Source organism: Ctenocephalides felis, unplaced genomic scaffold, assembly GCF_003426905.1.
Source record: "Ctenocephalides felis isolate EL2017-DRISC unplaced genomic scaffold, ASM342690v1 CF-g0.4_SCAFFOLD_02461, whole genome shotgun sequence".
NCBI classification, from domain to species: Eukaryota; Metazoa; Arthropoda; class Insecta; order Siphonaptera; family Pulicidae; genus Ctenocephalides; species Ctenocephalides felis.
In genome coordinates this window covers 1-14,935 of record NW_020538615.1, presented here as the reverse complement: position 1 = coordinate 14,935, position 14,935 = coordinate 1, and the positions used below count along the sequence as shown (strand labels likewise).

General features: G+C 34.5%; 9 non-coding genes across 9 annotated transcripts; all 9 read right to left on the bottom strand.

Annotated features, from left to right (window-relative positions):
- Nucleotides 1-504: 504 nt before the first annotated feature.
- On the bottom strand, nt 505-576 carry Trnap-ugg. The gene has a single exon. It is a non-coding gene; the product is annotated as a tRNA-Pro (tRNA).
- A 505-nt stretch (nt 577-1,081) lies between these two features.
- Nucleotides 1,082-1,153, bottom strand: Trnap-ugg. The gene has a single exon. It is a non-coding gene; the product is annotated as a tRNA-Pro (tRNA).
- A 4,718-nt stretch (nt 1,154-5,871) lies between these two features.
- Nucleotides 5,872-5,943, bottom strand: Trnap-agg. Its single transcript has one exon. It is a non-coding gene; the product is annotated as a tRNA-Pro (tRNA).
- Nucleotides 5,944-6,439: 496 nt separating this feature from the next.
- Trnap-cgg lies at nt 6,440-6,511 on the bottom strand. The gene has a single exon. It is a non-coding gene; the product is annotated as a tRNA-Pro (tRNA).
- Nucleotides 6,512-6,880: 369 nt separating this feature from the next.
- Nucleotides 6,881-6,954, bottom strand: Trnan-guu. Its single transcript has one exon. It is a non-coding gene; the product is annotated as a tRNA-Asn (tRNA).
- A 135-nt stretch (nt 6,955-7,089) lies between these two features.
- Trnap-ugg lies at nt 7,090-7,161 on the bottom strand. The gene has a single exon. It is a non-coding gene; the product is annotated as a tRNA-Pro (tRNA).
- An 820-nt stretch (nt 7,162-7,981) lies between these two features.
- Nucleotides 7,982-8,053, bottom strand: Trnap-ugg. The gene has a single exon. It is a non-coding gene; the product is annotated as a tRNA-Pro (tRNA).
- Nucleotides 8,054-8,335: 282 nt separating this feature from the next.
- Trnap-agg lies at nt 8,336-8,407 on the bottom strand. Its single transcript has one exon. It is a non-coding gene; the product is annotated as a tRNA-Pro (tRNA).
- A 358-nt stretch (nt 8,408-8,765) lies between these two features.
- Trnap-agg lies at nt 8,766-8,837 on the bottom strand. The gene has a single exon. It is a non-coding gene; the product is annotated as a tRNA-Pro (tRNA).
- Nucleotides 8,838-14,935: the final 6,098 nt, after the last annotated feature.

The following is a 14,935-nucleotide window of genomic DNA, read 5'->3' as shown; positions in this document are numbered from 1 at the left end:
TTTTACACATGATTTGCAACTTACGTTTAATATCTAAGCCGAAATCATAACCCCAGTCCAACAAGCCACGGGTTTTATCCAGTGCATGTTTGTGTTGGAACCAATGTACAACATTGTTGTAAATAATATGTTCTCGATCCAATATACAATACTGTAGTAAATAATATGTGCTCGAATTTAAAGAAATGTCCGGGCTCGTGTAAACTACATATATGATGAATAATATAATCATCAAATACTATTGGGTATAAACAATATGCATTGAATATTCCAGAGTATAAATAATAACTACTTTACGCCCCGGGTGGGCTCGAACCACCAACCTTCTGGTTAACAGCCGAAAGCGCTAGCCAATTGCGCCACGGAGGCTCTTATCGCTTCTTGATAATAGTAACACATCTCAATAAACACATTTTACACATGATTTGCCCATTGCGTGTTTGTGTTGGATCCAATGTACAACATTTTAGTAAATAATAGGCACTCGATTTTATAGAAATGTCAGGGCTCGTCCGGGATTTGAACCCGGGACCTCCCGCACCCAAAGCGGGAATCATACCCCTAGACCAACGAGCCACGAGTTGTACCCACGAGTTGTACGCCCCCGGGTAGGTTCAATCCACCAACCTTTCGGTTAAACTTTAAGCCACGGGTTTTATCCAGTGCATGTTTGTGTTGGAACAATATACACATTGTTGTAATAATATGTTCTCGATCCAATTACAATACTGTAGTAAATAATATGTGCTCGAATTTAAAGAAATGTCCGGGCTCGTGTAAACTACATATATGATGAATAATATAATCATCAAATACTATTGGGTATAAACAATATGCATTGAATATTCCAGAGTATAAATAATAACTACTTTACGCCCCGGGTGGGCTCGAACCACCAACCTTCTGGTTAACAGCCGAAAGCGCTAGCCAATTGCGCCACGGAGGCTCTTATCGCTTCTTGATAATAGTAACACATCTCAATAAACACATTTTACACATGATTTGCCCATTGCGTGTTTGTGTTGGATCCAATGTACAACATTTTAGTAAATAATAGGCACTCGATTTTATAGAAATGTCAGGGCTCGTCCGGGATTTGAACCCGGGACCTCCCGCACCCAAAGCGGAAATCATACCCCTAGACCAACGAGCGACATACTCTACCCAGTGCGTGTTTGTGTTTCATCCAATGTACAACATTGTAGTAAATAGTATGTGCTCGAATTTAAAGGAACCTCCCGCAACCTAAGCGGAAATTATACCCCAAGACCAGCGAGCCACGCGGTCTACTCAATAAACCTCTATACCAACGAGCCATGCGCTATACTCAATAAACACATTTTACATATGATTTGCCACTTACGTTATTATCTAAGCCAAAATCATACCCCTAGACCAACTAGCCACGGGTTCTATCCAGTGCGTATTTGTATTGCATCCAATGTACAACATTGCAGTAAATAATATGTTCTCGATCCAATGTACAACATTGTAGTAAATAATATGTGCTCGAATTTAAAGAATTGTCCGAGCTCGTCCGGAATTTAAACCCGGGACCTAACGCACCCAAAATGGAAATCATACCCCTAGACCAACTAGCCGCCGGTTTCACCCAGTTCGTGTTTGTGTTGAATACAATGTACAACATTGTAGTAAATAATATATTTTCGATCCAGTATACAATATTGTAGTAAATAATATGTACTCGAATTTAAAGAAATGTCTGGGCTCGTAAGCAGAAATCATACCCCTAGACCAACGAGCGATATATTCTACCCAGTGAGTCTTTGTGTTGCATCCAATGTACTTAATAAACACATTTTACACATGATTTGCCACTTACGTTTAATATCTAAGCCGGAATCATAACCCTAGACCAACAAGCCACGAGTTTTATTCAGTGCGTGTTTGTGTTGGAACCAATGTACAACGTTGTTGTAATTAATATGTTTTCGGTCCAATATACAATACTGTAGTAACTAATATGTGCTCGAATTTAAAGATATTTTCGGGGCTCGTCCGGTATTTATCCCGGTATCTCCCGCACCCAAAGCGGGAATCAGACCCCTAGACTGCCCACTGCGTGTTTGTGTTGGATCCAATGTTATAGTAAATAACATATTCTCGATCCAATATATGTTGGGCAGCGCGGTGATGAACAGAAAGAGCTGTTGCGCCGCTATATGCAAATCGGTGTTGTTGCTCTGGACCTTCCGGAGTTCCTGAAACTTACTTGCTGGAAATACTTGAGATTGATAAATGAAAAGACTATTTCAAAAACTTCACTTTATTTCACTTTAAGTACAAGGAACTCGGAGGTATGGAAGAGAAGTGTTTGCCCGGCGACCGACAGATTAAGACTGATTTATTTCATAATTATTAAAACTAAAATCCTTTGAAGCGTAGTGGGGATTTGTCTCGAATATTCTATGCAACGAAAAGGACAAGTAATGAATTTAGCTGGTTAAACAAAATGTTATTCATGCGAACTTGGTGAGAATTGTTAACTAGGCGGAATGTCGATAATATGATCTTGCTGAGATTTGTCGACGTAGATTTATGATTTCGTGAGAGAATGTGTAATGTCAGCTACTACGCAATAGTCTGAGAAAAGTTAATATGAACCGTTAATATCAGCTAAAGCTCAGGGGTTCTAAGATTTCAGTCTGGACTTGTTAGGAATCTAATATTATGACAGGGTTAGCAACTTGTAATATCAGGGGTGTACAACACCTCCCTCGCCAATGTAGCGACTCAGGGCGCTACCGTAAAAAAAACTGACACCAAAAGACAAAAAAAAACAATATTCAATTCAAGAAAAATAAATAACAAAAATCGCAACAATCATTAGATTTGACTAAAAAAGTATTAAATATCACGAAAGGGAAAAAAAAATTTCAATCCCCAATGCGTTTGAACAGTAATCTTGAATATTTTAAATTAGCTTTTAGATTTAAATTGAAAATAAAAGATGGAATTAGAAAATGAAATGGAAGTTCAATTTTCTTTAACTAATAATTCTATAAAATTATAAATTTATTCAAGATATTTTCTAAATTTACCTAAAACTTGAAATAATTACTCATTAAACATTAACTGAATCATTAACTTTTGCAATAAAATCTAAATTAATACTTGAATTTGTTTAGGTAAATTAAAATTACAATTATTATTTAATTCAAGGAATCATTATCAAAATTATGTTCACTATTTGTATACTACATTAAAAAAAAATCAATAAAATCAATTGATAATCAATAATCAATAATCAATAATTAATATTCAATAATCAATTGTCAATAATTAATAATTAATAATCAATATTCAATCAATCAATAATTGATAACTAATAATCAATAAGTCAACAATGGATTTTTTTTGGAAATCAATAATTAATGATTGATTATCAATAATCTATTATGCTATATTTAATAATCATAAATCAACTATTTAAATTTAATAAGAATGTAATAAATTCAAAATTATCCCTTAAAAATTGATAATGATATGATAATTACGAAAGATTGTAAGGTTCAACTTATAATTAATTTATGTTTGTAGTAGAAAATTAAAATTTTAATATCTATTTCATATATTATACAACTAAGATAAAACTATATGATATATTATTTTCTAATTTATTGCAGGATTTGGACTTTCTCTTCTCAATTCTATATCATTACTTACATTTCCTTCGATATTGGTATTGGTTTCATTGATAGTTCTTTTAAAAATATTTCTTATGATCGATTTGAATTTAAATACGATAAAAGCTAAAATTATTAATGAAATTGGTATTATCCAATAAAAATATGGTTTGATCTTAGTTGTACTTCCTCTAAATCAATATTTGAATTTCGTTTAAAATCTTCTATGTTTTTACTTAATTTATATAATTCTGGTATTACGTCTTTATGTTCTAAATTCTTTATATACTTTGGTAATTGTGGTACAGTATTATTATGTATTTCCATATTTATAATATTACTCATATCTACTTTTGAAATATAGTTAAGTTGGGTTGTAATTGAGCTTTTAAAATTTTCTTTTGTATGCAATTTTGTAAATCTATTTTGTGCTTTACAGCCTGGTTTTAATTTTAATTTCCCGATTTGTGACAAAAGTATTGATTTTCTTGTATTGTTGCAACTTATATCAATAATGTCTTTACTTGGAAAAATATAGATCCATAAATTGGAAAAGATAATTGCAAAAATAATGGATGAGTAATATTAAAAATTCTCTTATTGCATGTTGAAGGTACATTCAAATTTGGAAGAAATAGTTCTATTTCACATTCATTATTATGACGATTATAAATAGATATAGGTTTATTTTGTTCACAAATTAATTTTTCATCCAGTTTTATACAACTATTTAAATATAATTCGTTACAAAAAAAATACTCGTGTATATCGGAATCTATCACTATTATATGCTCTTTTGGAATTAAAACAGAATAAATATTTTGATGTATTAACTTTGGAATTACTGAAATTTTATAAACATTATAATTTTTTGGTGTAATAATCGGAATTATCAATAGAAAATTTAATTTATTATTAAAGAAATATATATGAGTTTCAATGGATTTATATAATTTTTGAATATTTAGTGATTGTACATCAAAAGGTAATCTAAGAGCTATAGGTAAATTTAAATTTATGTGTTGTAATTCTTTATAAAAAATTTCGTTCGAAAAAACATATGGATGTAATTTGCCTTCCATAGAGCTTATAATAATTTCAACGATTTTTGATTGTGTTACTTGGTATTCATTTATAATATTTGTGAACAATATAAAGACACTATTCAGAGTTGTTATGATATTATTGGTTTTAACATCTTTTCCCAATTCATAAAATTTATTTGTGTTTTCTGTTAATTGTTTTGAAACATAATTCATATTTTCTGTACTGTTTTGAAAATAAGCTAATTGAGACTCAAAAATAGATGATTGTTGCTTTTCTTCATAACATATATAATTATGTATCATAATAAGGTTTGAATTCTTTAATTCACCATGTAAATATAACTTTAGGTATTCAAATAATTTTAAAAGTACCATATCATTAATAATACCATTAATATTAAATAATGATAGCTTTGATTATTAATCTGTTTAAACAATATGTTGAAATTACTTTGCTGCATTAACTAAGATCAACATTCCCAAATAATATGTTGAAAATATGTATCGCAAACCAAAATATGTACCAATAGTACGTTGGCAGTAAAACACCGCTGTCACAACGACCAAATAATATGTTGAAAAGAAAAAAAAAATGAAAAAATTGGTATGCTAAGACAACAAAAATACTATTGGTTTGGTGTGAAGATTTTCAATTTATTATTATGTACTTGTACAGGTTTGTTATTAATAAGTATGGTACTGTTTATATCATCTGTTTTTAATATTTTATAAGGACCTTTAAATAATGGCATTAATTTTTAACATTGTAGTAAATAATATATTTTCGATCCAGTATACAATATTGTAGTAAATAATATGTACTCGAATTTAAAGAAATGTCTGAGCTCGTCCGGGATTTGAACCCGGGACATCCCGCACCTTAAGCAGAAATCATACCCCTAGACCAACGAGCGACATATTCTACCCAGTGCGTCTTTGTGTTGCATCCAATGTACAACATGCCACGGGTTCTACTTAATAAACACATTTTACACATGATTTGCCACTTACGTTTAATATCTAAGCCAAAATCATACCCCTAGACCATCTAGCCACAGGTTCTATACAGTGCGTGTTTGTGTTGCATCCAATGTACAACATTGTAGTAAATAACATATTCTCGATCCAATATACGTTATTGTAGTAAATAATATGCGCTCGTATTTAAAGAAATGTCCGGGCTCGTCCGGGATTTGAACCCGAAACCTCCCGCACCCTAAGCGGAAATCATACCCCTAGACCAACGAGCCACGCGGTATATTCAATGAACACATTTTACACATGATTTGCCACTTACATTTATATCAGCCAAAATCATACCCCTAGACCAACTAGCCACGGGTTTTATTCTGTGCGTGTTTGTGTTGCATACAATATACAACATTGTAGTAAATAATATGTTCTCGATCCAATATACATTATTGTAGTAAATAATATGTTGACCAACGAGCCGCCGGTTTCACCCAGTGCGTGTTTGTGCTGGATACACTGTACAACATTGTAGTGAATAATATATTTTCGATCCAATATACAATATTGTAGTAAATAATATGTACTCGAATTTAAAAAAAATGCGAGACCTCCCGCACCCTAAGCGGAAATCATACCCCAAGACCAGCGAGCCACGCGGTCTACTCGAAAAACTCTATACCAACGAGCCACGGGTTATACCCAGTGCGCGTTTGTGTTGGATCCAATGTACAACATTGTAGTAAATAATAGGCACTCGAATTTAAAGAAATGTCAGGGCTCGTCCGGAATTTGAACCCGGGACCTCCCGCACCCGAAGCGCGAATCATACCCCTAGACCAACGAGCCACGGGTTGTACCCACTGCATATTTGTGTTGCATCCTATGTACAACATGCCACGGGTTCTACTCAATAAACACATTTTACACATGATTTGCAACTTACGTTTAATATCTAAGCCGAAATCATAACCCCAGTCCAACAAGCCACGGGTTTTATCCAGTGCATGTTTGTGTTGGAACCAATATACAACATTGTTGTAAATAATATGTTCTCGATCCAATATACAATACTGTAGTAAATAATATGTGCTCGAATTTAAAGAAATGTCAGGGCTCGTGTAAACTACATATATGATGAATAATATAATCATCAAATACTATTGGGTATAAACAATATGCATTGAATATTCCAAAGTATAAATAATAACTACTTTACGCCCCCGGGTGGGCTCGAACCACCAACCTTTCGGTTAACAGCCGAACGCGCTAGCCAATTGCGCCACGGAGGCTCTTAACGCTTCTTGATAATAGTAACACATCTCAATAAACACATTTTACACATGATTTGCCCATTGCGTGTTTGTGTTGGATCCAATGTACAACATTTTAGTAAATAATAGGCACTCGATTTTATAGAAATGTCAGGGCTCGTCCGGGATTTGAACCCGGGACCTCCCGCACCCAAAGCGGGAATCATACCCCTAGACCAACGAGCCACGAGTTGTACGCCCCCGGGTAGGTTCAATCCACCAACCTTTCGGTTAAACTTTAAATATTACTAATGAAAAGGCGTTTGTTCGTTACTTAATTAACTAACCTATATTTACATTTAATAATCACTTATCCTAAAACATTGCTTATTCTAACATGGAACTTATATCTACACTAATCTGTAACCCATGTTGCATCCAATGTACAACATTGTAGTAAATAATATGTGCTCGAATTTAAAGGAACCTCGCGCACCCTAAGCGGAAATTATACCCCAAGACCAGCGAGCCACGCGGTCTACTCCATAAACCTCTATACCAACGAGCCATGCGCTATACTCAATAAACACATTTTACATATGATTTGCCACTTACGTTATTATCTAAGCCAAAATCATACCCCTAGACCAACTAGCCACGGGTTTTATCCTGTGCGTGTTTGTGTTGCATACAATATACAACATTGTAGTAAATAATATGTTCTCGATCCAATATACATTATTGTAGTAAATAATATGTTGACCAACGAGCCGCCGGTTTCACCCAGTGCGTGTTTGTGCTGGATACACTGTACAACATTGTAGTGAATAATATATTTTCGATCCAATATACAATATTGTAGTAAATAATATGTACTCGAATTTAAAAAAAATGCGAGACCTCCCGCACCCTAAGCGGAAATCATACCCCAAGACCAGCGAGCCACGCGGTCTACTCGAAAAACTCTATACCAACGAGCCACGGGTTATACCCAGTGCGTGTTTGTGTTGGATCCAATGTACAACATTGTAGTAAATAATAGGCACTCAAATTTAAAGAAATGTCCGGGCTCGTCCGGGATTTGAACCCGGGACCTCCCGCACCCAAAGCGGGAATCATACCCCTAGACCAACGAGCGACATACTCTGCCCAGTGCGTGTTTGTGTTGCATCCAATGTACAACATTATAGTAAATAATATATTCTCGATCCAATATACATTATTGTAGTAAATAATATGTGCTCGAATTCAAAGAAATGCCCGCGCTCGTGCAGGATTTGAACCTGGAACCTCCCCTACCCAAAGCGGGAATCATACCCCTGGACCAACGAACCACATGTTCTACCCAGTGCGTGTTTGTGTTGCATCCAATGTTCAACATTGTAGTAAATAAGATGTGCTCGAATTTAAAGAAAAGTCCGGGTTCGTCCGGGATTTGAACCCGGGACCTCCCGCACCCTAAGCGGAAATAATACCCCTAGACCAACAAGCCACGCGGTACACTCAACAAACACATTTTACACATGATTTGCCACTTACGTTTATTATCTAAGCCAAAATCATACCCCTAGACCAACTAGCCACAGGTTCTATACAGTGCGTGTTTGTGTTGCATCCAATGTACAACATTGTAGTACCCAACGCTGTACCCCCATGTAATAAATAATATGCGCTCGAATTGAAAGAAATGCCCGCGCTCGTCCAGGATTTGAACCCGGGACCTACCCACCCAAAGCGGGAATCATACCCCTAGACCAACGAACCACATGTTCTACCCAGTGCGTGTTTGTGTTGCATCCAATGTTCAACATTGTAGTAAATAATATGTGCCCGAATTTAAAGAAAAGTCCGGGCTCGTCCGGGATTTGAACCCGGGACCTCCCGCACCCTAAGCGGAAATCATACCCCTAGACCAACGAGCCACGCGGTATACTCAATAAACACATTTTACACATGAGTTGCCACTTACGTTTATTATCTAAGCCAAAATCATACCTCTAGACCAACTAGCCACGGGTTCTATCCAGTGCGTGTTTGTGTTGCATCCAATGTACAACATTATAGTAAATAACATATTCTCGATCCAATATACTGTTGGGCACCGTGTTGATGAACAGAAAGAGCTGTTGGCGCCGCTATATGCAAATCGGTGTTGTTGCTCTGGACCTTCCGGAGTTCCTGAAACTTACTTGCTGAAAATACTTGAGATTGATAAATGAAAAGACTATTTCAAAAACTTCACTTTATTTCACTTTAAGTACAAGGAACTCGGAGGTATTGGAAGAGAAGTGTTTGCCCGGCGACCGACAGATTAAGACTGATTTATTTCATAATTATTAAAACTAAAATCCTTTGAAACGTAGTGGGGATTTGTCTCGAATATTCTATGCAACGAAAAGGACAAGTAATGAATTTAGCTGATTAAACAAAATGTTATTCATGCGAACTTGGTGAGAATTGTTAACTAGGCGGAATGTCGATAATATTGTTACGGATTCCTTTTAATTCTTTCATTTATAATCCTTATTTTATTGTTAGTCAGTTAAACTCACTGTTACCTTTTATCGCGTACTGCTGAAAGATTATTTAAATTTACAACTACAAGTAATGAGAGGCGTTTGTTCGTAACTTAACTAAACAATATTCTATATTTATATATTTACATACTTATTCCCTACTTAATCAATCTAAACTCTACAACTTAAATCTAAACTTATCTCTGTACCCACGGCGCAACCAGTGTCCATCACATGTCCATACATCGGGATCCCGATTCGCATCACACTAATCACATTTCATAATTACACCAAGTCTATCTTCGGTTTGGGGCAGTTTCCGATACGCTGCCCCCCATAACATTATTTTAACTTACATTATCACCAACATTAATTTGATAAAACATTGCGCGCACTGCACCGCGCTCATCCCTTCGACTTATACTTAAGAACGGTATCTTTCGAACCGACACCCCTGAGGGCCTACGACCGACTCCTTTGACTGTTAAATGCAGACGACAACCCTCAGCCTGCGGACACATTCCTCATCAGGGACATGGTTTACACGCATAGGGAGAGGGGTAGTAATGTGTTATTTTACATCCGTGTGTGGGTCCTCACCCACACATTCGTAACACTACCCCACCTCCTCTAAAGATCGCCCTCGATCTTTCAAAACTCCATCCCTGGTGCTGCACCCGCTTTCTCTGCTCCGGAACCTAGGTGGCGCACTCCAATATCAGTCTGCTCCCCGGATAAAACATCGATGGCGCATTCCCACTTGTCCGATCTGCGGTCTGCTCTTCTCCCGTAGGCTCAGACTTTCCTAAATCCGGCATAGCATCTGCACAGGCGTCGACCTCTAGCACCCTGATACACAATTCGGGTCGCAATGTTTCAGAAATGTAGTTGTACACGCGTTCAATTTTTTCTTGCACTGTTACACGAAATTGCTTCACAACAGATTTCAACCAAAAGTAAGATTACATTAACAGTTTAGTGTATTTGTCCAAAAAGTGTTATAACGTCACTTCACTTATCTTATATTCAAATACAATAGCAAAATCGATTATAATTAATTTAACCTATCAAATTTAGTGAACAAAACATTTATCACGTATTAAAATTATCAGACATAATAAAAGTAAATAACATAAAAACACTCATAAATTGATCACAAAAATATTTAAACTTATCACTATTATTTATACAAAACAAAAAAAACATAACACTATATCCTAATATTCTTATCTTAACGGCTTTTTAATTTATTCTAACAATGGCAACATTAACAACACGTAAAGACAATGACATTATAATTACAACAAATATACATTCAACATAAACATTTGTCTTGTGTAAAACATAAACGCATTCGTTTCTTAATCAACCTAAACCTAATTACTTACTTATTACCAACAATGTTTACTTCAACAATGTAAAAACAGAAAAAACACAACAAAAGAAAAGCATTGCAAGAGTAAGACTAAGAGCGAGAATAAGAACAATAAAAGTCAAATTGAACATAAGTAATTAAAATACTCTACATATTATTTTAAAATTCGGGAATTGCTGACTGTTTGGAATTCGGCGGTCCCAACTCTATTAAACGCAAACATAAACCTAATTTTACTTTTATCTTAGTCTAACTATTCCTATCACTATTAAACCGTGTACAGCAAGTGCGCTTCTCAATATAAAAACAAGAAGTGAGTCGTCGGAATGCTTGTTTCCCCGGTGTTCCTAGGCTCCAAACGGTGCTAGATGCCCATAGCACCTTGCCTATCCAATAAAAGACCTGAAGCAGCATCGCGCCCGCTTATAATTTCAGAAGGAAATTACCATCAGCAATAAAAACCAAACAACACACAACGTCGCGCGACGCTTACTGATGGCGGAAGTTTTTGAGCAGGCATCGGGAGCGGATATCTGCTCAAAAACCTCACATTAGCGGCAGTACAATGTGGTAAAAAGTACCGGCTCTAGCGTGAAATCCACAAAATTTCACTAAAATACATATAACATAATCAACAACCAAAGCTTCCAAATGGATAGCGTGATAGCAATCAGCTTGTATGTGATGTATCACGCTTCAACGGTCTCACTCAGAGCACCAGAACCCTCGCTGGGGGTGCTCCCACAGCCTAAATCCATATCCCCATGCTGTGAGATCAAAATCAAATCCATAATCAATAATCCATAACAACAACAAAACACCAGCCCGGGCGATCTTTCCCCAAAACCGTAAAACCCCAACTTTTCCCATAAATCGCAAAACCCAATTTTATCCTCAATTTACTTTTTCTAAACACCCCGAGTGTAACCCACATACATTATATCAAACACAAAACAACAATAAATTAAAATTTCCATTCACTCAAATCTTGCATTAAAACCTAAAACATTTTCATTTAAAACGAGGGAAAAATCAAAATACACTTATCTCATATACTTAGCTGGCCAGCTGACATTCATAAAAATATGCATACTCACACACAATTTCTCAATTCCCGACTGAACTAAACAACCACTTTCACAACCAAATCAAAATATTCATCTATTCATGTTAATAATCATCTATTAACCCCCAATTTTCTCTTTTCGCGTCGTATTCCTTCATACGCGAATTATTTCCCCGAATCCCTCACAAGGACATCTTTTTTTTTTTCTCAACATCTTTTTTTCCCAATATCATTTTATCCCAACATTATTCTCAACGATTATAAAGTATCGCCCAGTGCTCTCTGAGTGATGGAAAAGAAACACCAAAGTACAAACCAACGCCTCTGCACTTGCTGTTAAACTATTCTGTCTCTATCTTCTAATTATTCATAACGTTCTTTACTCAAAATTCTATTCGTAATTTTCTTCTCTTTTTCTTCATTTTAAGCATACTTCTTTTATGACACTATGATCTAAAATCTAAATTATTAATTTTCTATTTATAAAACTGCATTTTCCAATCTCTAACAACAATATATTCTTAATATAATTCGTCTGATCGCGCCTGCATAGCAAAAACCAATTTATAAATGTTTTTTTTTTTCTAAGATGACTTTACATAATCGAAGAGAAACTGTTGTAATAAATAGACACGATAATTAATAAAAACAACAACAACAAAATAAACTCATACGCATTGTTATTTAAAATTATAGTAATATGCAAATTATCAAATTATTCAATAGTACTTAAACTATGAGCTATTCTGTAACTCATTTTTTGATCTTTATTTTGTAAACCATCTCGCTCATAAAATTTGCTAACTACGCATTTACTTTTTTTTTTTGACCTATATATTCTATCTAAATACTATTCTTAACTCTATTCTATCTGGGCGTGCATTAATTGTATAAAAGAGAAGAAAAAAACAGTCTATAAACAAGTAATTTCTATTATATAATAAATCTCGCAAAAGAATAAAGAAACAACAGGTGTAATACATAATAATTATATCAAAAATAGTCTTACTGTTATTATAAAACATTTGTAAACCGAATCGAGCATTGAATTTAAAAAAAAAGAACAATTATTAAATAATCTCACTATTTAACCTATGTGTTATACGGTAACTCGCCATTTTTTTTTTCTTCTCGCTTTACTTTCACTTTGCAAACTATCTCTTTCCTAAATCCTAGCGACTTATGCATTCTTCGCTTTCGCTTATTTCATTTATTGCATCTAGTACCTCCCTCATATCCTATACATGCATCCCTATGTCGCTTCGCATTCGTCTAGGTACGCCCCCGACTACAATATTTGCTGCTTGCCGATAGTTTCTTTCAGTCTAATGTTCCCTTTTTACATGTGTCTCCCTATATATTTTTTTTTCATTTTCTTAACTAAATTTGATAAACAATAATTAATATGTACTTACTAATTTCTTATTTCCCTAATTCTGTATTCCTATCTACCTTATCTATACTTAAATAAACATGTGACTGCCGTCTTGTTGCGCTAATGGAATAAATGCAAAATAACATAACCGGCTGAATGAAAGGGACGAGAAACCTATGATTTTTTAACTAAGACAATAAAATTTATTCGACGTTTCCTTTATCCATCTTTTCTACCGCGAAAACTAAATATAATCATTAAGTACTACACACAAACAATTCAACAATAATTCAAAAAAAAATTAATAATAAAACAGCATCAAAATATTTTTTTAACAGTAACAACCATAAAAAAAAACTATCAAATATAAAAATTAAATTTCTAATCCCATTTCACTATTGGCAGTATGAGCCGTATCGACCTTGATGTCAGTGGGCTCGACTGATTACAATTAGATCGGGGTGACTAAGTCCGCTCTAATTGAAAATCACCAAAGACATCCTGATCAATTCAAATGCCTATCGAAAATCGGTGTCACCAAGAGCTTTCGCACTGAATTATATACAAGCTATCCAGGCGGTGGTGATCGACCTAACAAAAATTGCCACAATTCAAATCCCTGTAAGCCGTTGTTTTCGACGCATTCCCAAACAAATATTCGGCACCTCATATGCACGGAGGCGAATAACTCCGCAATTCTCAAAACTGCTCTAAATTTTGAGATAAAACAAATCATAATAAAAATACTCTAACGCAATAGCGCAAACAAAACTAAACTGAAAAAGAAATTCGCTCGTATTTTACAAACAGCCTACATGTATTCGAAAATGATGTAAATCCCTGACTCAACAAAAAAAACATATATATATACAAGACATCTTCCCTAATTTTAAAATATTTTTTTACATAACACTTAAAACTATCTACGCGAACTCAAAATCTAGTACTTAAACCAAGAAAAAAAAAAAAAAGCTTTTAGCCTGGCGTTGACATATAGAGACCATAAGATCGCAACACGAGAACGATGTCTGGACATTTTCGAACTCATATATACTAGCCACCCGCGTTGTGGCCCTTAAAACGTAGGGATGAAATGTTTACACAAAAAAAGAGACATAATATTATCTTGCTGCGTTACTTAAATGTCTATGATTTGAAATCGAATTCTAAGAGAAAGGACTTCAACGATATCTTACCCTTGCAATATGATATTTTAAAATAACTTTCTTTAAAATATTTACGACTATATATAAAAAAAATAAACTCTACTCACAAGAACGATTTCCATGAAACACACTTAACTGTATAACATAACTTAATGTATCTGGCAATCATCATAAATTTTATATAAAAAAAACAACTTTATTTTATGTATTGGTGTTTAAGAAAATGATTATGAATAACAGAATACGCTAAACAATCCTAATAATGTTCGTAATAAAAAAAAGATTCTAAATCTGTATAGAACAACATTTTTCTATACACTAATTATAATAATTTCGAATTTAAATTTATATTCTAATAATCTTAATTTAAAATGATGGTAATTATAATAGCCTATAAAACGTATCTATTGTACACGAACAAAAGCCTTTCCCGAAAACCGAAATCAAACAAAACACCCCGCGCGACCGAACAAAACAAACGTTAACGAACAAAATACAAATACAATAAATAGATTCAGCATT